Raw genomic sequence first — 16,254 nt, 5'->3', positions numbered from 1 at the left:
TTCGGATCAATCTGTGATCCCGTCAAGGTCATTTTGGGATCAATTAGGTACTCTTTAAGGATCATATCTGGATGATTTCTGGGATCCGTCCGGGATTATTTCGGGAGAATTTGCGGAACCTTTCGGGATCATTTCTGTATGGTTTTCGGAATCCGTCTGGGATCCCGACGGGGTAATTTCGTGACTTTTTCTGGACTATTTCAAGATCTTTTAAGCACCCTTCTGAGATCATTTCAGGATCTGTCCGGGATACCATAAAGGTCATTTCGGAAAATGTTTAGCACTATTCCGGGATCACTTGGCATCTTCACACAAAGTACCTACCTATTTTTATACTCAGCGTGCTTTGCACATCGAGAAAGATATAGACTTCCATATATCAAAATCATCTGTATCGAAAAAAAATTTTATTGAGCCATCACGAAATGACCCCGACGGGATTCCATAAACCGTCAAGAAAGTATCCCCGAAGGGTCCCCAAATGAACCCGAAAAGTCCCGAAAAGACTAGGACGGATCCCGAAAACTATCCAGAAATGATTCCGTAAGAGTCCAAAATGATCCCGAAAAGACCCTGACTAGTACCTGGACGGATCACGTAAATCATCCAGAAATTATACCGGAAGAGTCCCCAAAAGATCCCGGAATAGTCCCGAAATGATCCCACATGTATCCCGAAAACTATCCAGAAATGATAGTGAAAAAGTCCCAAAATGACCCTACGGGATCCCGGACGAATCGCGAAAATCATCCAGAAATTATCCCGGAAGGATCCCCAAATGATCCCGAAATAGTCCCCAAAAAGTCCCGAAATGACCCTGACGGGATCCCAAAAATCATCCAGAAATGACACCAGAAGTATGCCCAGATGATCCCGAAAAAGACCCGAAATAACTCCGACGGGATTCCGGACATATCCCGAAAGTCGTCCAGAAATTATACCGGAAGAGTCCCCAATGATCCCGAAATAGTTCCGAAATAACTCTCACGTGGTCGATAAATGCTCTCGGAGGGATACCGAAAATGACCCGAAATAACCCCGACGGGATCTCAGATGTATCCCTAAAACTATCCAGAAATGATCGCGAAAAAGTCCCGAGATGCCCCTGACGGGATCCCGGACGGATAGCGAAAATCATCCAGAAATGATGCCGGAAGGGTCCCAAAATAGTTCCGAAAAAGCCCCGAAACTACCTTATCGGAATCCAGAAAACCATCCGGAAATGATCCCGGTAGGATCCCCAAATGATCCCGAAATAGTCCCGAAAAAATTCCGCAATGACCCTGGCGAGATCTCGAAAGTTTTCCAGAAATGATACCGGAAGGATCCCCAGAGGATCCCGAAAAAGTCCCGAAATAACTCCGACGGGTTTCCGGACGCATCCCGAAAATATTTCAGAAATTATACCGGAAGTGTTCCAAAATTATCCCGTAATAGTCCCGAAATAATCCCGACGGGACGCCGGACGGATCCTGAAAACCATCAAGAAATAATCCTGTAAAAGTTCCGAAATGACCCTGACATAGTCCAGAAAAAGTCCCGAAATTACCCCGACGGGATGCCGGGCGGATCCCCTAAACTACCCAGAAATGATCTCGGAAGGGTCCCAAAAAGATACCGAAAAAGTTCCGATATGACCCCGACGGGATCCCGGAGGGCTCCCGAAAACCATCCAGTATTGATCTCTGAAGGGTACGCAACTGATCCCGAAATAGTCCATAAATATTCTCCAAATTACGCCGACGAGATTCCGGAGGGATCCCGAATCCCATCCAGAAATGGTGTCGGAAGAGTCCCCAAATGATACCGAAATAGTCCCGAAATGATCCCCAAATGATCACGGAATAATCCCGAAAAACTCCCAAAATAACACCGACGGGATCTCGGAACAATTCCGAAATAGTCCCGAAAAGACCACGACGGGATCCCGGTCGGATACCGAAAACCATCCAGAAATTATCCCGGAAGGGTCTCGATATGACCCTGACGGGACTACAAATATGGTGAAGGTAATTAATAATAAAAGCACGTTAATAAGGCAGCAGGCGCGTTGTAGAGTTACAAACAAACATACAGGTAAAGCTAACAAAAACAATTGAAGGAGGGGGGATGCCGGGAGGAGAAGGAGAGCACCTCTGATCGTTTTTCCAAAATTGTTTAGATCACGAACTGTATGGGCCAGATACCAAAAATTATTGATTTAGGAGAAAATTTAGATGGAGTTATACCAATTTACAGATTGTGCACCAGAGGGGATGACGAGGGGGGGGGGGGGGGTGTCACTGCGCACTTTGTAAGCTCTCGACTTATTTGACCCATTGAGTTTGTAATATTGGTGAAGGTCAGTATACATACAGTTATAATGTGTAAAAATTGTTAAAAAGTAATTATTCGAAGGGGTCGAAAAAGATTTCGCCAGTAGACTATTGTCTCTGTCCTAAATCCGTGTAGCCATTCTGGCGTGATTCAGTCACAAAGACGAAAAAATACAATAATTAAATTATAACTCTTCCTGGGGGGCGGGGACTTCCCGCCCCCCCTTTTCAAAAAAATATAGCTAGTAGATCCTTCTAGACTATTGGCTACATGTGTGGAAATTTCATCCAAATCTGTCTGTTCGTGCGTTATTGAGTCCAAAAAGACAAAAGTCTGGACAAACATCCAAACATACAAACATCCAAACTTTCATATTTATAATATACATTAGATTAGACTAGATTAGATTAGATATTAGATATATATCACCGATCTCCATGATTTTTTCAGACAACAATATATGCTATATATGTGAGCATTTGGTGAAACTTGAAGCTTCTAACTGGTAAAATGGGGCTGAAATTCCGAAAAGTTTCTTATCTGAAAAATCTTGTATGAGATATATACTCTATATACAACCGATCTCTATCATTTATTCACACAGCAGCATTTGTTGAAATTTGAAGCCTCTAGCTCTTAAAATGGGGCAGTAATTACGAAAAGTTTAATATCTGAACAATTGGGAGATATGTGCTATATATACGACCGATCTCATCCATTTTTTCAGACAACAATATGTGCAATATACAAAAGCATATGGTGAAGTTTGAAGCTTCAATCTGATAAATTGAGGAAGATATGACAAAAATCCTCTTTTTCTGAAAAATTGGTTGTATGGAGGATATATGCTATAGTGGTCCGATCAGGTCGGTTCCAACAAATGTCTAATCGGACACCTAAATACACCGGCTCACCAAATTTTATTAAGATATCTCAAAAATTGAGGGACTAGTTTGCACACAAACAGACAGACGGACAGGCGAACAGACGGACAGACGGACATGGCTAAAACAACTCAGCTCTTCATCTTAATTGTTTCGGTATGCCTAGTGGTGGGTCTATCTATTTTCTTTTAAGAACTTACAATTTTAGGATTCGTGCCGAAATTAATATACTATTTCATTTTCATGAAAGGTATAAAAAGACAGTGAGGTTCGACCCGAAGGAGAGCGCTAGCGTGAACGCAATATCCGCTTGCCTCTTTGCGACTTACTTACTTACTTATTTGCGACACCGAAGTATTTAAGGGCGATTACCTATCTTGTCCAACTTTCCAGGACATGTTCACGGCCATATACATCAACAACAAGAGTCCGCTTAATGCCGAGAGGTTGTATTACCTCATTCAAAAGACTGATGGGGAAGCAAAGGAAATTGTTCTAAAGTACCAATTCACAAACGACGTTTTCACCACAGCATGGAAGAATTTAACTGACAGGTACGCAAACTAAAGTATCCTGATCAACACCCAACTAAAGATTTTATTTAATTTAAAAAAATTTTGAGTGAGTGTGGTAACTCGACGCAACGCGAGATCAATAATTGTATCGCGTACCTTAAAACGCTCAGATCGACATCTCAAACTGGGATGCCATCATTACTTTCCTATGCTCGACCAAGCTGCCAGAAAGTACCTTAGCTCTCTGGGAACAGACAGTCGCCAATAAGACAAAAGTCTCCAAGTGGAAAGAAATGGACAAATTCTTCCCATAGATTCCAGGCACTGGAAACTGTTTCAGGCATTACCGGTAGCGATACTAGTAAAGCCCCTAAACAGCAGAACGGTAGACAATCTACCGATTCTTCGCGCCGAAAGCTTGGCGCCTTTCAAAGAAGCGTGGCCAAGCGCGCGTGCAGTATGTGCAAGTCCAACGAGCCCAAACTCATAAGCTGTCCGATATCAGATTACACTTTATTAAAAGTAACAACACTTGTATCAAGTGCCTCTCGTCGGGACATACTGTGTCTAAGTGTACTAGCTCATATAACTACAGCACTTGCCACCTACGACATCACACGCTCCTACATATGCAGGCAATTGCATCAACACCTACGGGTAGGCCAAACGGATCATACCCCAATGACAACATCCCAAGCACTTCGGCCGAAGCAATGCAGAGGCGTGATGCGGTAAATAAGCACAACAACAATGTCAATAATTTCACATCATGTTTCTCAGCTTCCAATATAAGATACGGAAGCCTTACTAGGTACAGCACACGTCAACGTATTTTACAATAATACAAATTTTTCGGCGCGTGCCTTAAATGATTCTGGGCCCGAATGCACCTTTATTACAGAAAGGCTCAAAGGCCGTATCAACTTGCCGCCTACTAGGCTGTCACTGGTATCACTAATCAGGTTTCCGCGAAAGTGAAACCTCCCAACCTGTCAGGCAAATCCAACCGCATTACAAGCTTTCCCTAATATCATATTAGCGGACAAACGGTTCTTTATTAACGAATCAGTCGACCTTATTTTAGACGGTGACATTTACGTCCAAATCATGTTAGGGGGTATCAAAAAAGATAATCTAGGGACTCTCATCGCTCAAGAGACCGTATTTGGCTGGATCTGCTTCTCTACGAAGGCCATCCATGTGGAACGGATCTAACTTCTTCGGGGCAGCTCGGGCGCTTAGAGCAGAATTTAAGGCATTATTAACCGATGCCCGCCTCAAGATCCTAGCTCTTTACTCCCACCAAGAAATAGCGTGGGTTTTTATCCCTTCTGCGTGGCTTTTTATCCCTTCTGCGGCTGCTCACATGGGGGGGGGGGGGGGGGGGGCTGTGGGAAGCAGGAGTCAAAAGTTTCACAAAACATTTCACGAAAATGTCTCAAAACTCCAAATAAACATTCGAGGACTTTGCCTCGCTATTGCGCAGAATGAAGTATTGTCTCAATTTTCGACCCTTAACCCCATCCTCAAATGATAGAGTCGATATGGAACCACTAACGCCAGGGCACTACTTGCCCCTCTACAACCCGATGCCAGCGAAAACCCACCATCGGTCATCAACCTAATCGAACTCCAAAAACTTAACAAATGGAGGCACCCAAAAACAAATATGACAATAGGGGATTTGATGAGCATAAAGGAAGACAACCTCCCCCCGAATGAATGGAGACTGGACAAGGTGGTCAAAGTCCACCTTGGCTACGACGACCGAATTCAAGTGGTCGCAATCATGACCGCTCGAGGCCAAGTGACGAGAGCCCTCGTCAAACTGATACGCCTCCCTCCTGGCAATGAAGGAGAGGACCCTACAAAAACACAATAATTATCTTAACTGTAACCGGAATTCCACTTCGCAAAATCGCAAAAAACAAGTAAGGACGGGACTGTCTTCGGCTGTGCCGAAGACTTCATACCATGAATGGGGTTGAACAATAATCTTATCCCATTCGTAATCTCCAAATAATCGGCTTTATAAGATAAGAAATATATAGTGAACAGATGTACATACCTAAGCGATTTTTAAGGTAAATATAAAATATAACAAGTAAAGGTGTCTAAGTTCGGGTGTAACCGAACATTATATACTCAGCGTGTACTTTAAGTGTACATTTCATTTCAGATAAATTACTTGTCTACATAACACGTGGCACCGCCCGTTTAAAAAAAAATGTCTCCCCATTTCCTCTTACAATAAAACTTGATAAGTGAAATATCATTGATTCAAAATTATTTTTTGCTAAGTTATAGCTTATTATTCTAGTCTACGACCCCTTTACACTTGTTTTATATCTAACTTGCCGTGGTATTTAACCGATCCCGTCCATTTTTTACTAGGAATATTTTCTGCTATAAGGAAAATACGTGTTTCAATACGAGTGGGAGTGGACTTCTTAGTTGACCATGACATCAGGATCGATATGCAGAGAAGGATTATGCGCTATGAGAACCAGGATGTGCCACTTAACTTCAGTTTTGAGAAAGGGTGCAGCAGTAAGCGAGTGCTGGTGGAGGAGACTCGACAAAGACCACGGAAGTCAAAGGGAAAGGTTGATGGAACGAATGGGCCAAATAAAGAAAAATCAAAATATCTGCGAGAGAAACACTGGCATTGACAAAACCAAATGGACGCACTAAAACGAAGGAAAGAATTTGAACTGTCAAGACTATACTGAGGATGCAAAGTCAATCCGTCAAGATAAAGCTCTGCGAAGTAGTTCATTCGCCAAACAACAGAGTGTGACGGAACGGTTCAGGATAATGAGTAGTAGGATGAAACACAGGTACAAGAACAATAATTCGGAAGGTTTCCTGGAGGGAGATTTGGTACTGCTATACAACCCTCACCAGCGGAAAGGTGCTCCATCCAAATTTTGGTGCAATTTGGGAGGCCCGTACAGAGTTGTGAAGAGGATCAGTGATGTCATCTACCGCATACAAACAATTGGGAAACCACGAAATAGAAGGGTGTTCACTTGGAGAGGCTAGCAGCGGTTAGATCGAGAGATTTGTCTGATAGGGACGATCAGACTTAGGTGGAGGGCAGTGTGACGATTATTAGTATCACTAAGCGATACTACCATCACTAAGCCGATAATAAGCAGTATGTACGTGAACAAATCAATCATCATGTACACACAAGGCAGCGGAGGGATACTCACCATCAGCTGAAGTAGTACTCACATAACCACATGCATGTGGCTATGCGAGAGACTATAAACTACAAGTATACATGTACATATATGGTTGATAACCAGGCGTGAAATTCTTTTATTTTTATCACATTTTTTTAAAAAGTTTTTCTACAATTTCATTATTCTTGTCCTGTAACTTGTTTGACCCGATATGAGGAAATATCGTTTATCATTTCCTGTAATTTCTTATCATAATCAGATTTTTCCATCAGAACTGTTACGTTGCCCTTGTCAGGGTTCAGGACTAATAGTTCTTTATTGTTTTTTAAGAACTTCTTAGCCGACTGAAAATCTGGTGATTGTGGACACCGCCTCGAGCGAACCCGCAACCGCCACAACAAATCTCGAGGACTCGTGCAACACCTTGAGTGGACATGGGGCTCCGGATGCCGAGAGCGATACATTCTCGGTATCTGAGATTGAGGGACAGTACTTTACTAGCATGGACGAGCAACTTCTGTTGAAATCCGATCCGTCGGATGCTGAATTCGACGATACTATCGTGGAGGAGGATACGACGATGCGGATCAGCGGAAGATGGACGTCGATGCTGAAACCGACCATTAGCGAGCGCGCAGGTACTGCAAATAAACCTGCACATTTTGGTCGATATCTTGAAAACGCCTTCACATATAAAACTAAAGGACACTTCCTTGAAAACCCTCATTTATACCTTTAATTTGATACCCATATCGTATAAACACATTCTAGAGTCACCCCTGGTTCACCTTATTGCGAAATAAGGCCCACTCCCTTTTAAAATAATCATTACCACCTTTCATTTGATACCCATGCCATACAAACCCATTCCAGGGTTACCCTAGGTTCATTTTCCTACATGTTGATTTTCCCTTATTTTGTCTTAACCTTGCTTGTTTTATTAAAAACTTTTGATTTGATCGACTAATGTGTAATACACGAAATACTTGTAAGAATGCCATTTGTGGAGTTAGACACTTTTGATTTGTGTGGACTCATATTTAAAACAGAGAAAATATAGTACTTTCACAATCATTGTGTACAATATAAAGTGTGTCAACTAAGGGATAAATGTCAAAATTCAAACAGCCTCGCTCGAAAATCTCAGGTCTAGAGTTGCATTTTTTTGGTACGTAAGAGTACTTTAAGCTGAGTTGCATTTGATAGTTTAATAAAACTTTGTAGTAGATGAAACAGTTGCATATTTCCCACGGAAATATAAATAATAGAAGACTTGTAGCCTCCAAGAATGCGGAAACATACGGAAAGCAAAATGTATTTAAATTCGAGTCAAAAAAGTCAAGAGAAACTTAACAAAATATAAAGTGCCACAGGTGTAAAATTGTTGTTTTTATACTCAGTTGAGCAGAGCTCACAGAGTATATTAACTTTGATTGGATAAGGGTTGGTTGTACAGGTATAAAGGAATCGAGATAGATATAGACTTCCATATATCAAAATCATCAGTATCGAAAAAAAATTTGATTGAGCCATGTCCGTCCGTCCGTCTGTCCGTTTTGAGGTATCTCATTTGATATGTAGGTTCCTGGGCACTCATCTCAGATCGATGTTTAAAATGAACGATATCGAACTATAACCACGCCCACTTTTTCGATATCGAAAATTTCGAAAAACCGAAAAAGTGCGATAATTCATTACCAAAGACGGATAAAGCTATGAAACTTGGTAGGTGAGTTGAACTTATGGCGCAGATTAGAAAATTTGTAAAATTTTGTACAATAGGCGTGGCACCGCCCACTTTTAAAAGAAGGTAATTTAAAAGTTTTGCAAGCTGTAATTTGGCAGTCGTTGAAGATATCATGATGAAATTTGGCAGGAACGTTACTCCTATTACTATAGGTAAGCTTAATAAAAATTAGCAAAATCGGAGAACGGCCCCGCCCACTTAAAAAAATTATCTGAACTCACTTTGTATTGGTGTAAAATATGGCCTAAATCCGGTTATGACCACGCCCACTTTTTCGATATCGAAAGTTACGAAAAATGAAAAAAATGCCATAATTCTATACCAAATACGAAAAAAGGGATGAAACATGGTAATTGGTTTATTGACGCAAAATATAACTTTAGAAAAAAACTTTGTAAAATGGGTGTGACACCTACCATATTAAGTAGAAGAAAATGAAAAAGTTCTGCAGGGCGAAATCAAAAGCCCTTAGAATCTTGGCAGGAATACTGTTCGTGATATTACATATATATGTCGGATCTGTCAATAAGTTTAGAGTATTGGGACATACTTTGATGAAGTGACGCGCACTGTTTCATAAAACACTTGTTGTAAGTATACATACTAAAAATTAGTAGGCGAGAAAAACATTAGTCAAACTATTTGAGTAGTAAAAAAAATATGAGGCAGAGTAAAATTATTATTGATTGGAAGTGCGTGCTCGTCAATTCCTCTTAGACTTTTGATAATGACTTCGCATCCTGCGTCATATAAATAAATTAGCGGTACCCGAAAGATAATGTTCTGGGTCACCCTGGTCCACATTTTGGTCAATATCTCGAAAACGCCTTCACATATACAACTACCACCACTCCCTTTTAAAATATTCATTAACACCTTTCATTTGCTACCCATATCGTACAAACAAATTCTAGAGTCACCCCTGGTCCACCTTTATGGCGATATCTCCAAAAGGCGCCCACCTATAGAACTAAGGCCCACGCCCTTTTAAAATACTCGGTCCCACCTTTCATTTGATACCCATATCTTACAAACAAATTCTAGAGTCACCCCTGGTCCACGGTTATGGCGGTATCTTGAAAAGGCGTCCACCTATAGAACTAAGGCCCAAGCCATTTTAAAATACACATTAACACCTTTCATTTGATACCCATATCGTAGAAACAAATTCTAGAGTCACGCTGGTCCACCTTTTTGGAGATATCTCGAAAAGGCGTCCACCTATATAACTAAGGCCCACTCCCTTTTAAAATACTCATTAATACCTTCCATTTGATACACATTTCATACAAACATATTCCAGGGTTACCCTAGGTTCATTTTTTTACATTTTACATGGTGATTTTCCCTCCATAGCTCTCAGCTGAGTATGTAATGTTCGCTTACACCCGAACTTAGCCTTCCTTACTTGTTTCATTTAGAAATGTTGTTACCAAATTCTTGTATTACACAAATATAATGAACTTGGGTACAGAAATTCAGAAATCCTAAAAAATATTTTACCGACTTGCTTTGCTGTTGTGTTTAAAAAGTTGTTTACAATAATTAGAAAAACTATCTGTTTTCTATGCTTTTTACACTTAGAAGAGTAACTTCATGTAATAAATTAAATTTTTAATGAAAATCAATAACACTGAACTGAACAATTTTCGCCATGATATAAATTTAAAATACTGTTTAACAGGAGCAACACTATTGTGACTACATAAACCCAGTTTCAATCTTTTACGTCTCTGCACAGAACCCTAATTGACCGTTTTCAACCGAAACAACAATGGCAACTCAGATTTTCCCGTTATGTTAACTAAAGCGAGTGCCTGTCAGAAAGAAGTCATTGCACTTATCCACTATGCTCACAATAGTACTGTTATTTCTGTTGTCTGTTGAAGACAAGCATGCTACTAATTCCATACAACATTTCTGAAGAAATATTCGCCGAAGATATCGACGTTGTTCCGAGTTCTTATCAGCTTTCGGCAAGAACTGTTCCCCAAAAGCGAAACGACATTTGGAAAATATTTCGATAGGAATAGGAAGCTGTTAAAACGATAAGACGAAAAGTATCGAGGAGAAAGTATATCTGTATCACGGAAGTTATACGCAGAACTGAAGCCATTTGAGTGGCAAACAGAGACACCTTCGCGAATATCTCGTCAAAGCTGGGTTAACAGGAAGCGCATCTGGGAAGTCAAGTAAACGAAAAATGCAAATAAATTTGTTTGCCATAAATGAAAGTGCGAAAGTGTGTTCCTGCGAATGCACAGACTAGAGAAAAATTTTGGGTTTTAAAACTATCTAATAATATCTGGAAGGAAAACTTTGAAAAGGAATGCATAGAATAGTTTTTAACCGACTGCAGAAATAAATCACCGATTTGATAACGTGGCCGAATCGATCCCCTCGGTATTTTAAAATTTAGTTTGCGTGTGAACGCATTGAATGTAGCCAATAGCCTAACAGAAATCAGATTCAGCGGGCTCAATGAGGTTATGTTAGGTTGAACTAGCTGGTCTGTGAGGACCCCAAATATACTATATTCGTCCATTGTGTTTGTTTAACGACCAAACTGAGAAATAATATTTAAAAGCAGGACCTATCTTATAAAATAAGTCCGTCCTTTTGATAAAGCTTTCTAGGACCTATGCCACTAACTGTACTATATCAGATTTAAATAAAGGAAAAATTCAAAAACAGGATGTACATATATATTTCTCTAAATTTAAACCAAAGGACATATAGCAGTATGTGCTTTACTAATATATCCATTTGACTCTTAAAATATCTTTTAATTTACGATACTATTTTTTTCTGAAAGGATAATATAATTTAGTTACTTACCTAGCAATCTGATGTTTCACCATTTTGTAAAGTATTAGTTTGAAGAAATCACAAAAATATCACTTACGTCTTCAACACTAAAACTGACAATGTGATATTAAAATTTTTCACACCTTTTATACTTGCAATCTATGCCGATTTTTTCAGCGAAATTTCCACACACACACAAAACACATTATACCATTCCAAATAACAAAACAAAAACAGAAAATAGCCTAAGTTCGGGTAACATTGTATATACCCTACAGAAAAAATGAGAGACAATCACGCAAAGCGACAGTTTCGCAATAGATTTAGGTCCGCCCTTTAGATACATATACAAATTGGCGGCCATCGTGGCGTGATGGTAGCGTGCTCCGCCTACCACACCTTATGCCCTGGGCTCCCATCCCGGGCAAAGCAACATCAAAATTTTAGAAATAAGGTTTTTCAATTAGAAAAAAAATTTTCTAAGCGGGCTCGCCCCGGCAGTGTTTGGCAAGCGCTCCGAGTGTATTTCTGCCATGAAAAGCTCTCAGTGAAAACTCATCTGCCTGCAGATGCCGTTCGAAGTCGGCGTAAAACAAGTAGGTCCCGTCCGGCCAATTTGTAGAAAAAATCAAGAGGAGCACGACGCATATTAGAAGAGAAGCTCGGCCTTAGATCACTTCGGAGGTTATCGCGCCTTACATTTATTTTATTTACATATACAAATTTCTATTTTCTACATACTCGCGTCTCTGTTATGTGCATTTCCTAACACAGTGTAAAAAAAGTAAACTGTTTGGCCAATTTTCGTGTATTCACAAAAGATGTTTTGTTCTACTTATCGATTTAACCCTTGGTAGGTCACCGTGTGTTGATGAAAACATAAGTGTCAAATGAATCTATCTGATAGGTAGCTATCCTCCAGATAAGATCTACCTTAGCTGGAGATGGTAAAAAGGCCCTTAATGCCTACCTCCGAACTGGTGCTATCGGATGAATATCGGGAGACTGAACCAATTAGGAACGCTTTAAAAAGGTATACAATGAACTTGCCTTTTGAACGCGTCGTTAACTAATTCAGTCGCAGGTGGTTTTGAAATAGTCGCAGCCTTTAATTAATTTATTTAAATATATAAACCTAGCTCGACCCTAAGCGCTACTGGTACAAGTGTGAGTACTAAATGTCACGCTCTTCATCCGATTTGTCCCCGTTCAGCACCGTTCGTGTTTTCTGCTGGGTATTCATTTTTGTTCTAAAACTTATTGATTTTTATAATTCAGTAACACACAATACTACTTTAGTTTCCGTAAAGTGCTTTGAAAACGCAATTATAAGCTACAAAATAAAATTATTTACCTTTAAGAGACACGTGTTGTTTAATTTATCTCATTCGTTCACTTTTTTGCATATATTGATAATGAGCCCAGTAAGCAGTACATAAAAAGTTCCAAAATGTAAAAAGCTCAATTTTCATCTCTTTTATCTATAAATATAAGCAGACCTGGCAGACATTGTTCTGCCCTAACTTTGATCTATCAAATAAGCTTTTATCTCTAGCTCTTCCTCCCCCTTTTTCTTGTCCTTTTATTCACTCGTCCCTCTGCCTTTCTCTTTCTATACGTCCCTTTCTCCTTCTCCGTATTTTCTTCTCTATCTTCGTCTAACTCCATATCTTTCTCAGTTTCTTTCTCCGTCATTCTTTTCTCTCTACAGTTCTTATTCTTCCTCATCCCTTATTTCCAGCCCCAGTTCCAGTTACAGTCCCAGCCCCATTCAAAGCCCAAGTCCCCGTTGGAGTCCCTGTCTTAGTCCCAGTCAGTCCCTGGTCCGCTCCCCGGAAAAATCTCGTATATACTAATCCAGACAAAGGGCTGCCTAAATACCTAATTTCAGGCAAATCGAACCGTGAATAGAATTAGTTGGAATGGATCGTTCCCGGTCCCCTTTCCAGGAAGGGATTTGACAGGAATTCTCTTCGGTTTGCCATGAAGCGAACCTGGAAATTTGATCAAAATCGGGGAATGATTTCGGAGTACATAAGTTGTATGCAAACATACATCCTTTTTATAAGTAAATTTAACCTCTAACCATTTATGTTGCGGGAACCGAGCATTTTGCAAATTTCCCCACCACTATAATATATACCTTCAAATTATATCGAAAATGCCAATCTCATGTAGCTTAGCTTTGAAATGCAGAAAACCGTTTTAAAATCGGAGCACTCTGTGTGAAGTGATGGGCCTATAATGACATTAGCGACTTTATTTTAAAAGATTTATATATGGATATAGATATATCATAAATTAAAGTCGGAAAGATGTAATCTGATACAATACTAAACGTACTGGATTGCAACTTGCTTTAAAAAAAGTCTTAAATGTAGCTCTGTGAAATATCTACGCACTACAGCACTTAATGACTAGAAGTATGATTGTGTGATTCGTAAATCAACAACCCTACGTTCTGTTGAAGAAAGTGCACACTAACTAATAAAATGAAAAAGAGAATACGGATTTGGGCTATCCCATATGCAAAGTGAATTTTTTAAAAGTCAAGCCATGACGAAATCAATGAAGTGAAGGCAGTGTCAAATTTAAGAGAGTTCGCTTTTCCGACATGCAACTGAATTTGGTAAATACTGTAATGTTTGACCATGTCAACATAAACGGTTTTTATACAATGACAAATGGTGTGCCGTCGATTTTGAATACAAAGTGACAACTAAGTTGACCAATAAATGAAAACAACAATTGCCCATTTACCATTAAAATTTCATGTGCTAACATGTTGCCATTTTATTTTCGTTTGCCGACTGTCGTCCCATCATCATATAATGACACAGCGTGTAAAACAACGGAAAATAATGAAATAGATTGTGAAATAAATGAACACAAAATTTTAGCGTGGATTTTGACCATGAACTCCTTTATCGACTTTGAGTTAGTAATGTGTCAGAATGAAACGGCTTTGACCCCAACTGATCACAGGGTCAGTCAAGCTGCAGTTTTGATGTCAGTCATTTTGACCTAATAAAAACAAGCATTAGATATGTTTGTTTTGATTTGTTTTTCAATGCTTTTAATTGGTTTTGTTTTGTTTTCATTTCAATTTTCAGGAAATTTTCAGCGAATTTAACACGGAAAACATTTTTATTTGATAAAAAATAATATTTCTCTTATTTTATTTAATTAGGTTGGGTCGATTTGTATGTACGAAAGTTAACCGATATCGCGCCATCGATCTTTCGATAGGATTTGTGCTCGGGAAAAAAAGTTCCACTACCATACCCAAAAAAATAATTTTCGACCCTGCGAAATTTCATTTTTTGACTTTTTTCGACTTGATTTTTAAGGTTTTTTTCATGACCTACTAAAAAAAATTTCATATGTATAACCTTTCCGACCCAAAAATGTAATTTCGCAGGCGTGGTGGAAATTTTTTCCTTAGCGCAAGTCCTATCGAAAAATCGATGGCGCGATATCGGTTAATAAATCGACCCAGTCTAATGCATAGGCACTATTGCAATAACAAGACGCAAATCCCATTTGTGGATCAGCGACGAAATAATGAAAGTTTGCGGGTTACACATACGAATGTGCGTTGTCAGCGAAGGTGCAATAAAAAAAACGATAATGCAGTTCCTTATGAGTGAAGTGAAGTTTAAAGATCTATTTGGGTATCTATCATTGAGTTGTGTAACATCTAAAGAAGGCTGTGAAGGCATGGGCATTCTTGGTTCTCAATGCCTAAGTATCTAGGGCTTACATTTGTGTACTTAATATACCTAATGCATTCGTACAGTAAAGGATTTAGTTATAAACATGAAAGGGATCAGTGCAAGGATACAAACAAATTAAAGAATGTTCTAAAACCCTTTCAACTTTAGTCACTGACCGCAGAACGATTTTTTGCTATGGGTTCATTGGGAAATATTTTGTTATTTTTAAGTTATTATTTTTCTAGTTTTTGCCATTTGTTTATACAAAGCAAACAAAGCACATTAATTAAGGTTTCAATTATGAGGTTTGAAAATTAATCACCTATATATTTGAAAAAAAAAAAATTGTTTTTAAGATACTTTTCACCTGTTCAAAAGTAAACAAAGAAGTATTTCTTGAAAAATAAATAAAGTGGCATTTAACCTGCAGAAATTCTCATCTACTCCCAACATCAAATCCTTTGAAAATGACTAAATCCACGTTATAACAACCTATAGCTTGGTTTTCGTTTTACAATTTTGGTCAAATCAATAAAAACGACTTGTCATACAACGTCAAAAGCGATAATTACATTGCTTGCTGATTATCGGCAAATTCTCTTTTAGAGATGCTTATCATATTTACGCACGGCGACTCTTTTTAAGCAACAGTCTGACATTTCATTTCATCTCATTCTAAAAAGTTGTTTTATTTATTTAAAATTTGAAAAAATTTTGTGAATCATTGGAAATACCTATCAAATAAAACCAAGGCGAATTCAGTACCAGGTGTTGTTATCCCAACAGATGATTGCTTCTTCATGATTATTTTCCATGCAACGCCTTTTACAACAATATGTCAGTTAATCGAAATCAATGAAAATTTTGTTTTGACTTGACATTCTTCTGCACGGCTAATTGTTTGAACTCGTTTTGCCATCACCTTTTATGGAATCGCCTTGATTAAAACTTTAAAAATTTGTGTTTCAAATCAAAATAAAGTTCTTCAATAAATACAGTTTAAACAAGTAAGGAAGTCTAAGTTCGGGTGAAACCGAACATTACATACCCAGCTGTACACTTGAAATGCTGTTGTTG

At 38.9% G+C, this 16,254-nt stretch overlaps 1 pseudogene; it reads right to left on the bottom strand.

Annotated features, from left to right (window-relative positions):
* Positions 1 to 11,585, bottom strand: part of LOC137235737 (uncharacterized) — a 127,177-nt pseudogene extending 115,592 nt beyond the window's left edge.
* Between the last annotated feature and the right edge of the window lie 4,669 nt (positions 11,586 to 16,254).

The sequence above is a fragment of the Eurosta solidaginis genome, unplaced genomic scaffold (genome assembly GCF_040869045.1).
Source record: "Eurosta solidaginis isolate ZX-2024a unplaced genomic scaffold, ASM4086904v1 ctg00001059.1, whole genome shotgun sequence".
In the NCBI taxonomy this organism is placed as follows: Eukaryota; Metazoa; Arthropoda; class Insecta; order Diptera; family Tephritidae; genus Eurosta; species Eurosta solidaginis.
This window is presented reverse-complemented; position numbering and strand designations above follow the sequence as displayed.